The sequence below is a fragment of the Acomys minous genome (assembly GCF_964271855.1).
Source record: "Acomys minous genome assembly, chromosome: 9".
NCBI lineage: Eukaryota > Metazoa > Chordata > Mammalia > Rodentia > Muridae > Acomys > Acomys minous.
This window is the reverse complement of record NC_140490.1, coordinates 68,217,998-68,235,413: the sequence shown is the minus strand read 5'-3', so window position 1 is coordinate 68,235,413 and position 17,416 is coordinate 68,217,998. Positions and strand designations below refer to the sequence as shown.

At 45.0% G+C, this 17,416-nt stretch overlaps 1 protein-coding gene across 2 annotated transcripts in view; it reads left to right on the top strand.

The window, feature by feature from the left end:
* Window positions 1-1,959: 1,959 nt before the first annotated feature.
* LOC311604310 (cytidine monophosphate-N-acetylneuraminic acid hydroxylase) overlaps window positions 1,960-17,416 on the top strand; it is a 123,328-nt gene continuing 107,871 nt past the window's right edge. The window contains exon 1 of one of the 2 annotated variants that reach the window (XM_084794053.1): window positions 1,960-2,068. The gene's annotated coding sequence lies outside the window, so the exon portion shown is untranslated. The remainder of the gene's footprint in view (window positions 2,069-17,416) is intronic. The other variant, XM_084794050.1, reaches the window with a different exon arrangement.

Sequence of the window (17,416 nt, the reverse complement as noted above, 5' to 3'; positions counted from 1 at the left end):
TACATTTACTTATTTTGTGTACATGTATATAGATGCACTTATGACATGGTACTCATATGAAGTCAGAGTTCTCCTTTCAAATGTGTGTCCAGGAGGCTGAACTCCAGTCTGTGGGCTTGGCAGCAACTCCCTTCAGCTATTGCGTGGTCTCATTGACACCTTGTGAACTCTTGATATAGAGTTTTTATTATTTTCCATCCTGCAAGCTTAGTGTCCACAACCAAGGTGAGCATCAGGTTTGGAAGCAGAGGCTCCACAGGATGTCATGTTGGAAGAGTCCGTGCTTCACAGAGAGGGAAGAGTTTGGAACGCTGTCTGAGTGTCACTTATGCTACCTAGCTCAGAGGTTTCACTTAAAACTCATTAACTGGGCCTGGTAGCTCAGGCCTGTTGTCCCAGTTATTCTGGAAACAGGATGGGTGGATTATAACGAGTTCAAGGCCTGCCTGGGCTACAGAGCAAGTTCAAAGCTAGCCTAGGTGATTTAGGGAAATCCTGTCTCAAAATAAAAAGCCTGCTATTCTTCCTCTGAGTCCCACCAGGTCTCCCCATCCAGGGTACGTGGTCAAACATGGGGCACCAGAGTTCCTGTGAAAGTCAGTCCCCACTCTCCACTCAACTGGGGAGAATGTCCTGTCCATTGGCTAGATCTGGTTAGGGGTCAAAGTTTACTGAACCTATTGTCCTTGGCTGGTGCCATAGTTTGAGCAGGACCCCTGGGCCCAGATCTGCCCATCATAATGTTCTTCTTGTAGGTTTCTAGGACCCTCTGGCTCCTTCTATTTCCCCATTCTCCCATGCTTCTCTCACCTAGAGTCCCAATAGGAAGTCTTCCCCTCTGTCCCAGTTTCCTGGCAAGTGAAGACTTTCATGGGACATGCCCCTTGGGCTAGTGTGCCTCAGTCACAGTCATAAGGGAGGGGAGTAATGGGAAAATGGGAGGGAGGGAGGAATGGGAGGATTCAAGGGATGGGGATAACTATTGAGATGTTATATGAATAAATCAATAAAATTTAAAAAATAAATAAAAAATAAAAATAAATAGCCAAAAAGAGCTGGGCATGTAGCTCAGTGGTAGTGCAGTTGGCTAGTATGTGCCCTAGGATGGATCCCCAGTACTAAAACAAACAAGCAATGAAACAAAGCAACAACAACAACAACAGCAAATAAGAACAAACAAAACCCAGACCAAATCTTCTTCATTTGCCTGGGTGTGGGAGCACACACTCATTGTCCTAGCACTGAAGAGGCCGAGGAAGGAACTTGCTGCCGCCAGTCCTTGGCCAGCTAGCCTATGAAGCGACACGCTGTCTCATAACACAACTAAGCAAACAAAACGAGCCCTCACTCATTCTGGGACTAGCTGAGAGACGTCTGTGAACCTGGAGTTGTGTTAAATTGTGTTGGAACTTCATAGCTCTTTAGGGGCTTTTGGTCTGTTGAGACAGGGTCTCCTGTAGCACAGAGAGAAAACACAGCGGTCCATTTGCAAGACAGAAATGCCCTAAGTCAGTTTGGGTCTATTTACAGATAAGCAGGAAGCCCTGGGTACCAGCTGCTGCCTGATAGCCTAGCTTGCCCACCACAACACCCCCCCCCCACCTCCTTCAACTTAGATGTGTAGAGCAGAAAATTCTTAACAGTTAAGCTTGCCTAAAAACTTTCAGACACGACAAAGGTCACACACTCAAAAACAAAAAACACCACAAAACTTTAAAATGGAATTTAACATGTAGAAATAACCCTCCCTGCAGTCACTGTAAGTAGAAGGTTTTTGACATAGACAGATTCTATGGGTAAGACATAGCTGTTAGGAAATTCTGATGCTCCTTGGGAACGGCGGTTAAAGGTCCTGCTGGAGGCAATGAAAGGAGTGGCTCCGGCGGAGCTGCAGACAGCAGGCTGTGCTTACTCACTCGCCCCTTTCCTGACTCAGTAGCCTGCTGTGCATTGCGGTTTTTTCTTGGCTGCCACTGTTCCTACCAATGTGCTTCTGAGGATTGCCACAGCTCATGCAGAGAGGCCGGGATTGCTTCTGCTGGAGACCTGGACACACAAGCAAAGGAAGGTAAGAAAAGAGTCTTTCACCAAGAGTGGATTTCATCCATTACGCTGAGAAATAAAAACGCGCTCTGGAAAGAGCCTCCCCGCGGCTGCACCTATTTCCGACCTTCCAGATCAGTGCCGGAGCCTTTTGCCTTCACAGGCGTCTCATTACTAACCTTGCTACAACTACTCTTTACAGACAGGGTCTCCCTGTGTAGCCAGGCTGGCCTAGAACTCTCAGCCACCTTCTTGTGGGAGTCTTTCAAGTGTTAGGATGACAGGCCCTGGCTGTGCCTGTTACATAGAGAGAATGTTACCCTGAGGAAAAGTATCAGGTTAATTTCTCTAGTCAGACCAGTGGACTCATGTACAACAGGAAACAGTCCTACATAGGCTATGTCTTATGCCAAGCAAACTTATTAAGAACTACAATATCTTATATATTGTTTACGGGAGAGACGTGGGACGAACTCAGCAGAATCTATCATACAACGAACCTGACCTCTGGCTTTTTGTTTTGTTGTTGTTTGTTTTGTTTTGTTGGTTTTTCAAGACAGGGTCTCTCTGTGTTAGCTTTGGCTGTCCTGGACATGCTTTGTAGACCAAGCTGGCCTCAAACTCACAAAGATCCGCCTGCCTCTGCCTCCCCAGTGCTGGGATTAAAGGCGTGCGCCACCACACCCGGCCCACAAACAGGTTTAATAACTGATCCTGCTTCCACTCACTAGCCTTGAACCTTGCCGCTTAATCAGGTTCCTGAAATGTTGATTGATTGTTGAATTAGAGACTGTGTACACTCATAAATTCTTAGACTGTTTCAATGGTTAGGCATTGTCATCTCGAACTTCCCTTCTGTCCTTTCTCAGCCGCTTTCCAACTTAACCCGACGGGAGTGGACTGTGAAGCAGGACCTCTGCCAATGAGGGACAGCCGTGCCCCCCCCCATCCCCCCTTCCCATAGGGATAAAAGACAGAGGCCACCGTGGCCACGTGTGCTTACTCCTCTGATTTCTGGACCACGCAGCTTTCCAATCAGCAGTTACTACATCAACACCAAGACACTGGACTTGATGAGGCAGTCCTCTCCTTTACGACACCGAGCACATTGCTAACAATACAGGGCGGCTTGGGCTAGAGTGAGACCCCGCGTCAGCTCAAAGTCGGAAATGGAATCCTTTCCTTTCCTGCCCCGGCCTTCTGCGTGCTTTGCTTCTGGCTGTGCTGGGGAGAATGCTGATGCAATATTGAAGGTAATATTTTCTCCATTATCTGAGGCAAAGAATATAGACTGTGAATCTACTCAGTTTATTCATTGGGTCCGTGTGTGTACACATTCCTGTATACGCAAGTGTGCTCAAGTGTGTGGAGGGGGAGGACAAGAGGCGGTGCCATTCGTCAGGCACCTTTTTTTTGTTTGAGACAGGGTCTTTTGTCTGTGGCTTCGAGGAGGAGTCTAGACCTCAGTTGGCCAGTGAGCTTCCAGGAAGCTTCCTGTCTCATCTCCCATCCCTCCATCACCGGGATTACAAGCTTTGGACCGGCTCAGGCTTTTACCTGGATTCTGGTTAAGCAAAGGAAGGCCATTACGTGTGAGTCACGGGTTTTAGGAACTGAGACTTGTCCTGAACCCGTGCTTATTGATGATTACTGTGGAAAGGTGGCAAGCTGTCTAGGGACATGAATTCTTTTTTCCTTTCATTGGATAGATTTTTTTCTCACATAACATAACCTGATTATAGTTCTCCACCCCCTGCGTCTCCAAGCTCCTCCCCGTCCCCTCCCATCCAGAGCCACCCTCTTTCTGTCTCTCTTTAGAAACCAAATAGGCTTCCATGGGATAACAATAAAATAAAGTATAATAAGATAAAACAAAAGCTAACACATTGGAGTTGGACAATGCAAACAAACAGAATAAAAAGAGCCCAACAAAAGGCACAAGAAACAGAGACCCACTTGTTTGTACACTCAGGAATCCCATTAAAAACACTAAACTGGAAGCCATAATATATACACAAAGGACCTGTAGGGTAAAAAAAGAGGAAAAAAATATAAAGTAAAAAAAAAAAGATAAGATAAATTGAAAAGAGGAGCCCGGACATGACATCATGAGACAAGGAGCCTCCGAGGAGTCTGTTGAGTTGGTTTTCTGTTGGTATCTACTGCTGGGCATGCAGCCTACCCTTAAGAGCAGCTTGTTTCCCCAGTGAGACTCCCTTGGGGGGAAACTTAAGTTTTCATTTGCAAGTGGTTGTCAATTGGAGATTGTTTCTGGGTTATAGACAAGGGTTATGTGTCTACTTCTCCTTTCGGCTACAGGACCCCAACTGCTGCAGACCCCTGAAGGCCCTGCGCGTGCTGCCTCAGTCTCTGTGAGTTCATGTGGGCTTTGTTCACGTTGATTTAGAGGACCTTGTTTGCTTGGTATCCTCCATCCCAGTGGCTCTTCCTGCCTCCTCTTCAGCAGAATCCTCTGAGCCCCGGGGGGGGGGGGGGGGGGAGGGATTTGATGGAGACATTTCATATAAGGCTGAGTATTCCAAGGTCTCCCATTGGCTGCCTAAGGTCTGGCTGTGGGTCTCTTGTCTTTGTTTCCAGCAGCTGCAGGAAGAAGTTTCTCTGATGACAGCTGAATAAAGGCACTGATCTATGAGAATAACAGAATGTCATTTGGATTCATTTTGTTGCCATGGGTTTTGTTGTTGTTTGTTTTTATTCATTTCTTCTTCTTCTTCTTTCTTTTCTTTTCTTTTTTTTTAGAGCAGTAGTATTTGGTTTTATCCTATGTCTCTAGCATATTTGGTTTTTAAGTTCTTGGTCACTCAGTAGCATGAGGTATGGATTCCATCTCTTGCAAACCAGATATTGGTTGGCCATTCTCAGAGCTTTGTGTCACCGTTGCACTAGCATTATCTTGTAAGCAATATGGTTGTAGAACAAAGGGTTTGTGGCAGGGTCGGTGTTTATGTTTCTCCTTTAGTAGGTGCAGAGTACTTTCCTGTATCAAAGATGCTAGCACATAGGGGTGAAGGCTCAGTGTAGGTACCAGCTCAACTTCTCCATGTGCAACGAGTTGCGTAGGTGTTGTCTTCAGTAACGGGGACTTTAGAGAAAGGTTAATTCAGGGCATGGCTGTTCTGGCAAGAGATCACATCCAAATATCTTCTAGGTCTCTGTGATCCAGTTGGAATGTGCCTTTAATCCAGGAGACAGAGGCAAACGGATCTGAGTTCAAGGCCAGCCTGGTATAGAGCAAGTATCAGATAAAGAATAACTTAGATCCAGGCATGATGATTTGTGCCTTTAATCTCAAACAAAGGTAAAGTTAGTTTGTAGAAGGCAGCATCCATGTTTGATAGTGATGTCTAATTGAGTGTCATAAAAGGTGATGAATCAGAGAAGATTTGACAGAATAGGATACGCCGAACTCTCATGAGAAGAGAGAGGACAGAGAGGCAGTTTTACAGGGAGAGGAGGCGGTTTTACCACGACAGTAATAGAGAGATGGGTTGCAGAGAGAGAACTCAGGTAAAGGCAGAATGAGCCAGAAAATGAGAAGCCAGAAGATCAGAGCAGATTGCTGAGTTAGTTTGAAGCCAAGCAGAGCAATTCCAGGCAGAGAGAGAAACCAGATTAAATAAGTCGCTGGGAGAAGGGGTTGAGACAGAAAACATCTGAGTTGAACCAGCCAGCCAGCCAGCCCAGAGCTCAGAAAGAACAAAAATGGGTGAGGTTATTAAGCAGTAAGTCTCAGAGACTGAAAACATTCTAGGCCTAGGATAGACTATACAGAGACCAGAAGCTTCCAGAACTAGGCCTAGATTAGCAGAAGGAGGCAGTAAGCCTCACAGACAGTTGAGCCAGCAGAGTAAAAGTTACTTTTACAGGGGTCTTGCTGTCAGTTTCTGGAGATCAACTAACTTATAGGCTTGGCAACAGGCTGAGTTGTTTGGGGATTCCTGTGGAACCCTGTTGGCCAACAAATCAATAAGAAGCAACCCAAACCCCGAAGCTTCATTTGATGACAAGAGATGTCCAGTTGGGGGCCTCTCTCCTCATTATTTGGCAATTTCATTTAGATCATCTTCAAAATGTATATATTTTAGGAAACTTCTACTGTAATATGTTTCCATACTACCCTTTGAATGGCCTTAATTTTAAGTTCTCTCCCCATATTCCCTCCTCTGTCTCCCTCTCTTCTTCCTCTCCATTTGATCCTCCCATAACAGTCTTCCACAGATCCCCCCATAATTATCTATTCTATTTCACTCTCCTAGGGAGAACTGCACCCCCTACCTTGAGTACCTCATTTTATACCTAACCTCCGGTTCTACAGACTATACCTTGGTTATCATGGACTTAACGGCTATGCCATATTTGTCTTTTTGGGTCTGGAATACCTCACTCAAATGATTTTTTTTCTCAGTGTCATCCATTTACATGCAAACTTTGTGATTTCATTTTATTTAATGGCTGATTAATACTCAGTTGTGTAGATGTACCAGGTTATTCTTCATCCACTCTGCTGTTGAGGGATTTCTAGGAAGTTCTTTCCAATTTCTGGCTATTATGAATAGAGCAGGAATGAACATGGTTGAGCAAGTGTCTCTGGGATTGGATGAAGCGGCCTTGGGTGTTTGCTCAAGAGTGGTCCAGCTGGATCTTGGATTCCCATCTTCCTGAGGAACTGCTGCTCTAGTTTCCATGGTGGCTGCACATGTTAACACTCGCATCAGCAATAGATGAGGAGGCGGTGTGAGTGGTCACTTGTTTTATTGATCTCAGCCATTCTGATGGTTTTAAGATGAAATGGAGTTCTGGTTTGCATTTCCCTGATGACTAAGGATGTTAAACATTTAAGTGTTTCTTAGCCATTTAAATGTCCTCTTCTGAGAAGTTTCTGTTTAGATCTATACTCCATTTTTAGAAAATTGTGTTACTTGTTTTTTTTTATATCTAGCTTTTAAAGTTTTTTCTATATTTTGAACATTAGCCTGCTGTTGGATGTATAGTTGGTAAAATTTTCCCATTCTTTAGGCTGCCACTTTGAACAATGGTATCCTTGGCCGTGCAGCATCTTTTCAATTTCATGAATTCCAATTTATTAACTGTTGATCTTAGTGCCTGTGCTAATGGTGTTCTGTTTAGAAAGTCTTTTCCTGTGCCAATGAGTTCAAGGCTATTCCCTGCTTTCTCTCCTATAAGGTTCAATGTATTTAAATTTTTGTTTGTTTGTTTGGTTTTGTTTTTTCAAGACAGGGTTTCTCTGTGTAGGCCTCGGCTATCCTGGACTCGCTTTGTAGACCAGACTGGCCTCGAACTCACAACGATCTGCCTGCCTCTGCCTCCCAAGTGCTGGGATTAAAGGCGTGCATCACCACCACCCAGCCAATGCATTTAGTTTTATGTTGAAGTCTTTGATCCATTTGTAGTTGAGATTTTTGTGGGGGCAATAAGTATGGATCCATTTGGATTTTCTAGATGCAGCTGTCCAGTTTCACCAGCACCATTTCTTGAAGATGCTGGCATTTTTTCCAGTGTGTATTTCTGGCTGTTTTAAAAATAAAAAATCAGTGGCTTATAGGTGAACACCTGAATTCTTTAATAGCACTATTTGTCTCTGAGAATTATTTGGATTTTCCCATAAGACTTTCTAGGCCTTGCTGTGTAGTAGCAGCCTGGTCTCCATTTTGTAATCTAAATGTGTAACCCCAATGACTAGACATTGTCTTTCTGTGCCCTTCATTTCAGAGGGAGGAGAAAACCCAATAGTTGCTGTTGGCACTACTGTCCTCCAACCCGCAGGCCCAGCATCGAGGAAAGGGCCGTAGAATCCTACAACTCTTAGATAAGAAAGTGAGCAGGATTGTCCTCCCGCCAAAAGCCAGATCAGTGGGAAGAATGACACCACACATTGTCAAATAAGCTTACAAATGGCAGTCCGTGAGAACGTATTCTTCTAGAGTTTGTCTCCTAACTGGTACCACTTATAACTTAAGTTCCGATCAGCCCATTCCTAGCTTGTTTTTTTTTTTTTTCTAAGACATGGGAAAGGCCATTGAACTCAAGTGGTGGTGTGAGAGTATACACCTGTAATCCTAGCAGTTGAGGGAAGCAGGGGAGTGGAAGGTTCAGAGTGATTCTTGGCTACATAGCCAGTTTGAGGCCAGCCTAATGTACGTGAACCCTGTCTCAAAACTGTAATGGTAAAGACCAGTGCAGTCCACAGGCAGTGCCGGCTGCTCTGCTCCTTTTGCTGTGAACCGAGTGTCTTTATTAGGAGCAAAAATACATGGGATTTCATGCTGATTGTGTTACCAGCTCACCACTGTGATGAAATATCTGACAGAATAAACTTAAGATGGCGTATTTGGGCTCATACCTAGAAGGTACAGTCCATCATGATGGTGAGGGCATGGTGGGCAGGAGCATGATGCAGCTGGTTGCATAGCAACAGTCTGGGATGCAGGGGGGGGGTGGGAGAGAGAGAGAGAGAGAGAGAGAGAGAGAGAGAGAGAGAGAGAGAGAGAGAGATATGTGAAGGCTCGTGCTCAGATCACTTTTATTTGGTCCAGGATGTCAGTCCCTGATCGTCTAATCCACATTCACGATAAGTCTTTGCTCCTCAGTTAAAGCTGTCTGGGAATGCTTACACACACACACACACCTCAAGCTGTGTTGACAATGGAGAGGAACCACCACATGATAGCTGGGCTGTGTGTTGTATCCTGACTCCAAAAGCAGATCCAAATTTAGACTAGAATTAGTTTTGATGAGGATCACTTCTCTTCCTATGGTGCAAGTGTCCCAGAATAGCCTGGCTGCCAATAGATGGCAGTGGTGGTGTGCTCAAAACTCAGAGCTGCCCTCTGTTCTTGGCTTAAGGGTTATCTGGCCAACCTTTAATGAGGAGAGGAGAATCATGTGAATAACCTTAGCTACTATGGCTCCTTTGTAGTTACGGAGAAAGGGATAGAAAAAAATGGTTCCTTGTCTATCAGCAGCAGTTGTCTTTAGGGGACTATATTCGGGTTTTGTTTTTGTTTTTGTTTTTTTTTGTCTCTGTGATCAAACAACTTAAAGCAACACGGGTTTCTTTTGGTTCCAGGTTTGAGGTTTACAGTAGCAGGGAAAGAAAAGTGGCAGAATTGGCTTTAGCTAGGATGGTAGGTAGAGCATGACACAGCTGTGTGCCCACATCTGGACAGATCTGGAAGCAGAGAGTTGGGTAGGCTGCTGCTCTGTTCCCTTTCTCCTTTTCCTCGGTTTTAGCAGGTCTCCATCCAGCCCACGGGGTGGAGTCACCCACATTCAGGGTGGGCCTTCTCTTCTCACTTAATCTTTAGACATGCTCTCGCTGATGTTCCCAGAAGTACCTCTCTTGGGGTATTCTAAACACAGTAAAGCTGACAGCAAAGATGAGTCATCCCAGGCATCATTCACTTGGAATTCAGATGCACATCATGTGTGTCTTTCCTAACACTGCTCTCCATCCAAGGTTAGAAGTGTTCCTTACTGACGTCAGAAACAAGACAAGCATGCTAGCTATCACCACCCCAGCCAGCGTTCTAGAGAGAGTATAACTAGTGAGATGAGCCTCAAAAAGGAAATAGCAAGTGTGTCCTTTCCACAGTGTTGCTTGACCTCCAAAGACTTTCTCAGATGCTTTAAACCTGCCTGTCAGAACCATCTGAGATGAAGAAAAGACGAGGAAGCCCTTTCCACTTCCTGTGTCTCCATCTGTCAACACACACGGAGTGTTAACTTCTCCTGCTTCTGTGTTGTCTGTGTTAGTGCTGTTGAGATGATACTCGGGGCACAGAGGCACTAGCCAAGGCTCCTGAATGAAGTTGGATAAAGAAGTCAGAAGCGCTGAAGAAGAGCTCTCAGCATAGGGTGTACACTGGGACAGGGGCTGCACCTTAGTGACAGAGCACTTGTCTGTCATGGGCAGAGCCCTGGCCTCAATCCCTAACACTGCAAAAAAAAAAAAAAAAAAAAAAAAATATATATATATATATATATATTCTTTGACACCTGAGGAAAGAATAGTGTCTAATTTGCATAAATATGGTTATTTACATAGAAAACCAAATGAATATCACAACCTAAGGTAATTGATAAGGTTGCAACAACCTTTCCAGACTGAAAAACATATGAGATCCACAGTGTTTCTGTGCACTCTTTAGAAAAGTCAATAGAGCTGGGTGGGGGTGGCAGTGGCGGTGGCTGTGGCACATGCCTTTAATCCCAGCACACAGGAGACAGAGGCAGGAGGATCTCTGTGAGTTCAAGGGCAGCCTGGCCACAGAGTTCCAGTCTACAAATAGCCAGGGCTATTACACAGAGAAACTGCGTCTTGAAAAACCAAAACCAAAAAAAGGAGAGGGGAGGTCGTGAGATGAGGCAATAGAAAAAAAATCCTGTAGACCATTTTTTTATATATTTTTTTAAAAATGCATGTGTATGGGGGAGTGTGTATACTTGTGTGTTCATGTACCTTCATAGGCCAGGAGAGAGCATCAGATCCCTTGGAGCTGGAGTTGTAGGTGTTTGTGAGTGGACAGATGTACTGGCATCTAAACTCTGGTCCCTATGACATAGCAGCACTATTAACCATTGAGCACCTCTCCCTAACTGCCTTAACTGCCTAGGCACCTCTCCTTCCCATAAAAAGTATTTTACAAGGGTTATTTTAGCTGTGTGGAGGTATATGCACAAAACCAAGGAGGCCTGAGGCTTTGGGCTCCCTTGTATCTGGAATCAGAGGGGACTGCAAACTCCCAATCTGAGTACTGGGAACTGACCCTGGGTCTTCTTGCAAAAGCCATATATACACTTGACTACTAAGCACTCTCTCCAGCCATATAAAACTACTTTTTAAACAATTAAGGTGGAATTTGATATGGTTCAATCAGTACCCTGACTTTATTCTCTGTGAGAATTTTAGCTTTGTTCTCCCTTGGATGTCACCTTTATTCTCTAGTCAATGTCTATGGTTCCAACGTGGCTGTCGAGAGCACCTGGGGTCTCGTCTTTGCTCACATCTGCAGAAGGATCCCCACTGCTATTGTAAAAGTGGCTCACACTTCTCTAACCAGGCGGCTTTAGGTGCGCTGACCACCTCTAAATCAGCGCCTGTGGCTGGAGGAGTCGATGCACTAATTAGCTGGAGTCAGGACTAATCGATATATGGGGAACACTTCGACTGACTGTAGGATGTGTCAAGCTCATAAAAGGACACAGCTGCCAGCTGGGCGGTGGCGGCACACGCCTTTAATCCCAGCACTCGGGAGGCAGAGGCGGGTGGATCGCTGTGAGTTCGAGGCTAGCCTAGTCTACAAAGCAAGTCCAGAACAGCCAAGGCTACACAAGAGAAACCCTGTCTCGAAAAACAAACAAACAAACACAAAAAACAAACAAACAAAAACCCAAAAGGACACAGCTGCCACACTTGTTGGAGACAAAGTTAATTTTTAAGGATGGCAACTAGTCACATTAGCATAGAGACTTTTAGATATGAAAAGCTGGCACACACAGCACTTTTTAGAGTGTGATTTTTTCTTATCTATCTATCTATCTATCTATCTATCTATCTATCTATCTATCTATCTACCTACCTACCTATTATGTATGTATGCAAGTGTTCTGCTTGCATGTACAACTGCAGACCAGAAGAGGGTATCAGATCATATTGTAGATGTCTGTGAGCCACTATGTGGCTGCTGGCAATTGAATTCAGGACCTCTGGAGGGTCAGGCAATGCTCTTATCTGCTGAGCTTTCTCTCCAGCACTTTTTTTCTTTTTTTTTTTTTTTTTAGATTTTATTTATTTATTTTGAGTGCTCTATCTGCATGTGCACCTGCAGGCCATAAGAGGGCACCAGATCTCACTATAGATGGTTGTGAGCCACCATGTGGTTGCTGGCAATTGAACTCAGGACCTCTGGAAGAGCAGAGGGTGCTCTTCCTGAGCCATCTCTCCAGCCCAGAGTGTGGTTATTTCTAAAACAAACAAACAAACAAACAAACAAACCTGGAAACAACCCAAATACTCAGTGAAAGGGGAGTAACAAAAAGAAGACGACTAGATACCCATTCCAGCAACTTTTAAAAAAAGATTTATTTATTATTTGTACGGTGTTCTGCCCTCATGTGTGTCTGTGCGCCAGAAGAGGGCACCAGATCTCGTTGTGGATGATTGTGAGCCACCATGAGGTTACTGGGAAGTGAATTCAGGACCTTTGGATGAACAGACAGTGCTCTTAACCTCTGAGCCATCACTGCAGCTTTCACTTTTTCAAAGGTTGAACATTAGTTGGAGGTAAAATAAACTGAAAGAAGTCAGGTTAATATGGTACTTTTTCTGTTGAGTAACTTCAGGTAATAATTAAAAATCAGGATTGGAGCCAGCCAATAGTGGCGTAGGCCTTAAATACCAGAGCTCTGGAAGAGGAGGCAGACAGATCTCAGTGAGTTTAAGGTCAGCCTGGTCGACAGAGTGAGTTTCCATGACAGCCAGGGCTATACAGAAAAACCCTGTCTTGAAAAAACCAAACCAGACCAAATCAAACCAACCAACAAACAAACAACAAAAGCTGGGCCTGGAGATGGCTCAGTGGTCAAAAACACTTTCTGCGCTTCCAGAGGACCCAAACACAGTTCCTAGCATTCTTGCCAGGCCGCCCACAACTGTCTGTAACTCTAGCTCCAGTGGATCCAGCATCTCTGGCTTCTTTGGACACCTGCACACACATGTACGTGACACATACCTACCTGTAATTTTAATGACCAAATGAGGGCAGTGGGCTCTTCCATCTTCTCTCAAGCATCTTCCACTTCTTTACTGCGAGAACGTTCAGAGTCCTCGTTGCAGTTATTTTGAAATGTACAGCTCGTGCTCATTTACTGCAGTCAGGTCAACGGTGATTTCTAGAATGCTAGCACTGGCCTGCCAAGGGGATGAGAGAGAACCCATTCTGAAGCCCCACTTCAGTGCCCATAGCCTGGAACACAGAGGCAGTTTACCCTGAACCCCATGTTTCAGCATAGGAACAGCCTCAAGAAACTTTCATAGCAACAGAACAAGGAAAGCCATAACACGAGGCACCTCTCAACTACACTGGTAGAAGCATCTAGAGGGTGGTTACAGCAAAGCAGGTAGACCTCTGCTATAGGCCTCAGAGGCTACCTGGTGACGTTCTTAGCTATGGGCTGCGTGGAAGCCAGTCGCTCTAATTTGCTTGATAGAGTCCTTGACCAATAGCAACCCAGGAAGGACCTGGTTGCTCTCATTTTACAGCTTACAGCCCATCATCAAAGGGGGAATCGACTCAGGAAGGAAGGGCCACAGAGGGATGGCATGCACTGGCTGGCTCCCAAGCTCACGTTCAGCTCCCTTTCTTCAACTTCCCAGCACCATCTGCCCAAGGGTGGCAGCAACCATGGGAGGTCTGGGCCCTCCTATATCAACAGTCAATCAAGGAAATGCCACAAAGATATACCCACAGGCCAATCTGGTGGAGACATTCCTTCAGTGGATGCTCCCATTGTACCCTGTCCACAATCAATGGCCAGAGGGTACAGAGAGCCAGAGCTCTCTGCTTCTCAGAAGCAGAGCTCTTCACAGGGGAAGTACATTCCTGCAGCTCACAGGAGCACTGGCAGGGGTCTAGATAACCCTTACTTCAGCAGGAGCGAGCCAGCAGAGCTATATGAATTCAAACCAGGGATGACTGGAGCAAACGGAGGACATCCGGTGCCTGAGAAGGAAAGAGTGAGATGAACAAACTAAGACTTCTAGAAGGCCTAACAGAAAAGTAGCAGGGGAGACAGCTCAGACGCTTTGCAGGTACAAGGACCCAAACTAAAGCCCTAGAACCCATGTTTTTTAAAAGGCCCACTTCTGGAAAGGCAGTGCCAGGCAGATCCCTGGGGCTTTCTGGCCAGCCAGCCTAGCCTACTTACTTGGTAAGCTCCAGGTGAGTGAGAAACCCTGTCTCAAAAAGTAAGATGAGCTGGGCGGTGGGGATGCACGCCTTTGATCCCAGCACTTGGGAGGCAGAGGCAGAGGGCAGGCGGATTTCTGTGAGTTTGAGGCCAGCCTGGTCTACAGAGTGAGTTTCAGGACAGCCAAAGCTGTCACACAGAGGAACCCAGTCTCGAAAAAAACCAAAAATAAATAAATAAATAAGGTGATAGCTCCGAGGACAGGCACCCAACGTTGATCTGTGGCCTCAGCACATATACATACATGTGTGCTCTCATGTACAAATGCACTATGGGAAAAACTGAGGGGCAGGGAGAGGAAAAGGAGAAAGAGCTGCTACAGGTGGCTGCTGACTGGAGAGAATGAGTTTTACGGAGATGCAGTGGCAGCTTGGACCAATGCCAGGCAAGCCAAGGACATTTCAGTACCTGACACCCTCTCTTGGATTTTCTGTCTCCAGAGCTTTGGCTGATGGACTTACTAGGGTCCTGTGACAGGATCTGTGTATAGTTAAGGTGGAAGACCACAGTAGAAGTCAGAAGAGAGAGTCAGTCAGCAGCTCTGTTGTTCCAGAAAGGAGAAAAAGGAAACATCTGGAAGGCTCTGGCTCCTTTAAGACAGGTGCTACTGTAAGATAAGCTGCGTAGTTGACCCTCTGAGATAATAGGCTACGTATCTGATGCACCAACTGAAGCCAGTGGTTGAGCCATGAGATCTCAGGGTTCACTTTTTTTTTCCCATCCCCAGAGTTAAATTGCGCAATGTATGTGATAACGCAAGTTCAGTTAGCATGGCCATGTGGGGACTGCTTTGTATTCACAACATGTATTTCCTTTTTAAATTTCTGCCTCTAACATTCTAGGACAAATTAATGTTGCCCTTATCAACCAAAGAATGAGTATTTTTTTTTCCAAAACAGGTCATCTTGGCCGTTACCCACTATCGTGTCTGCGCTGTGCAAATGTTAGGATGCTGAAAATCCCAACCTTTAGTGTCACTCTTTAGTCCACAGTTGACTTGCTGGAGACAAGTGTCATGGTGCATGCCTGTGTGTTCCAGCGTTTGGAAAGTGAACCAGAAGGATTGGGAAGTTCAAAGCCATCAGCAGCTGCACAGCAAATGTCAAGGTCACCCCAAAAGTCTACTAGCCAGTATACTACATTTAGTGACTAAGTAGAATTCAGAAACCTCAAAAGTGGGAGGAAAAATTAAAACATTTCACTTCAAAATCTGCACCCAAGTGACTCTTTTAGAGAAGCCATGCCCAAACTCCTGGGGGTGCCTTTCCCTCTTAAGTCTTCTTTAAATCTTCTACTAAAAATCTATATTAAAAATATTTTTTTTTAAAATAAAAATCTTACCTCAGGCTTGCGGAGGCAGACACAGGCTGATCTCTGTGCATCTGAGGCCAGCCTGGTCTACAAAGTGAGTTTCAGGCCAGCCAGGGCTGTCCCACAGAGAAAGCCTGTGTTGAAAAACCAAAACAACTACAGCAACAACACCGTATCTCCGGAGAAAAAAACCATCAAATTTCAGAGGACATCTTACAATTTGTTCTCCTCCTCCTCCTCTTCCTCCTCCTCCTCCTCCTCCCCCTCCTCCTCCTCTTTCTCCCTTTTTAAAATCAGGTCTCACTCTATAACTCAGGTCACTTTGCGCCTCCTTGAACTTACGGTCTTCCTCCTGCCTCAGCCCCTGAGTGTTAGGATTACAGATGGCAGCCACCGTGCACAGCTTGTAATTTGGTGAATGTGCTTTTCATCAGGCATAGGCGACATAATTTGTTTGGAGAGGGTGTGTGAAACGCACAGTGCCCCAGAGAAACTGTGCGACCCAAGCTTCACAGTCCCTCTTATAAACTAATAAACTCAGGGAGAAGAGATGCAGTTACCTTTCTACTTGGTAAAGTAAGGAACCAAAGTGCTAAGTGTACAAATAAGCGCGACAGGATGTGCACTTTGCTAGGCTGTGGCCAGACGGCAGTCTGTTCACAGGAGACAATGGAGCACTTGTGTTTTATTTTAAACAAGATCGTACTAGGAAAGCACACTAGGGGCTGAAGAGGCTTCTTGGGGGGACTAGGTTAGAGCTGACCACTAGAAGGTGAGGGGTCCAGGTCTGTAGGGGTTGATCTGGGGCTACTCTGTATTCAAATGTAAATTGCTTGCCCCCCAAGATCCTTATGAGCAAATTCTCATATATCCAAAATTACTTAGTCTGATTGGCTAAATAAAGTTTCCTACAGCCTGAACTAGGCAGAGAGAAATAGGTAAAGTCAAGGTTTACGGGCTTAGGGTGGCAGAGAGACCTAGAGGAGAGAGAGAGAGAGGGAGGAGGAGGAGGAGGAGGAGAGCGGAGCAGGGCACCTTGAGTTAGTGTGAAATAGAAGCACGTGGTTGGGAGGAGCTTGCTCTGAGGATTGGCATAACGGAGCAGATCCAGCCCAGAAAGAACACTTATTGGCAAATCACTTGGGTTGCATAGCTCAGAAATAGCTAAAAAGCTTAAAGGTTTAATATCTGCCCAGACCCAGGACATTAAAGGCTTATAATAAATCTAACAGGTTTCCATGTCTTTCATTTATATAATAGCAAGCTAAAAAATAACTGACACCTTAAGAATTATATGAATCAGTATTAAAACATTAATAATCACCCAACACCAGGTCCTTTGTAAAAAACGAAATAGGACCTCCAAGGGGACTTGTTTGATTCATCTTCTTTTAATGGATAACATTTTAAAATATATATGTATATTTGGGGCTGGGGAGATGGCTCAGTGGTTAAGAGCACTGGTTGCTTTTTCAGAGGATCAAGGTTTGGTTCCCAGCACACGCATGGAGGCTCACAGTTCTGGTCCTAGGCTGTCAGGAGCCATTTTCTGAAGTGCTTAACAGAAGCAGGCCAGCGAACTTATGACCTTGCCTTGCAAACTCTCACAGTCTTGAGGACTTGGCAAGATACTTGCGTTGGTTTAAAAAGTTTATTATTAATTCCCGGTCAGGATGTGGAGCTTGATGTAACTCTTTGACCTAAACTTTGAAAGAAGTCTAAGCATAGAGATAACTAAAGTAGCTGGTAGCTTTTGTTTCTGTTCCAAGAGACCTCTGGTTTACACAAATGTATACTGTATAAAAGCTCTGAGAGAAATAAACTCAGAGCTACAGTAGTTACTGTTAGTCATCCTGAATGCTTGTCTTTTCTTTCTTATCTCTTGGCTATATCTTTTCCTATATCTTTTTATTTTCTCAGTCTGTCTCCCCATATCCAGGTTCTGGTTGATATGGTCCAGAGCGGGCTCTGCCACTAGGAGATCTGAAGCCATCTTCTGACCTTCAAGGGTAACAGTCATGCAAGTGACACTCATACACATTAAATAACAAAT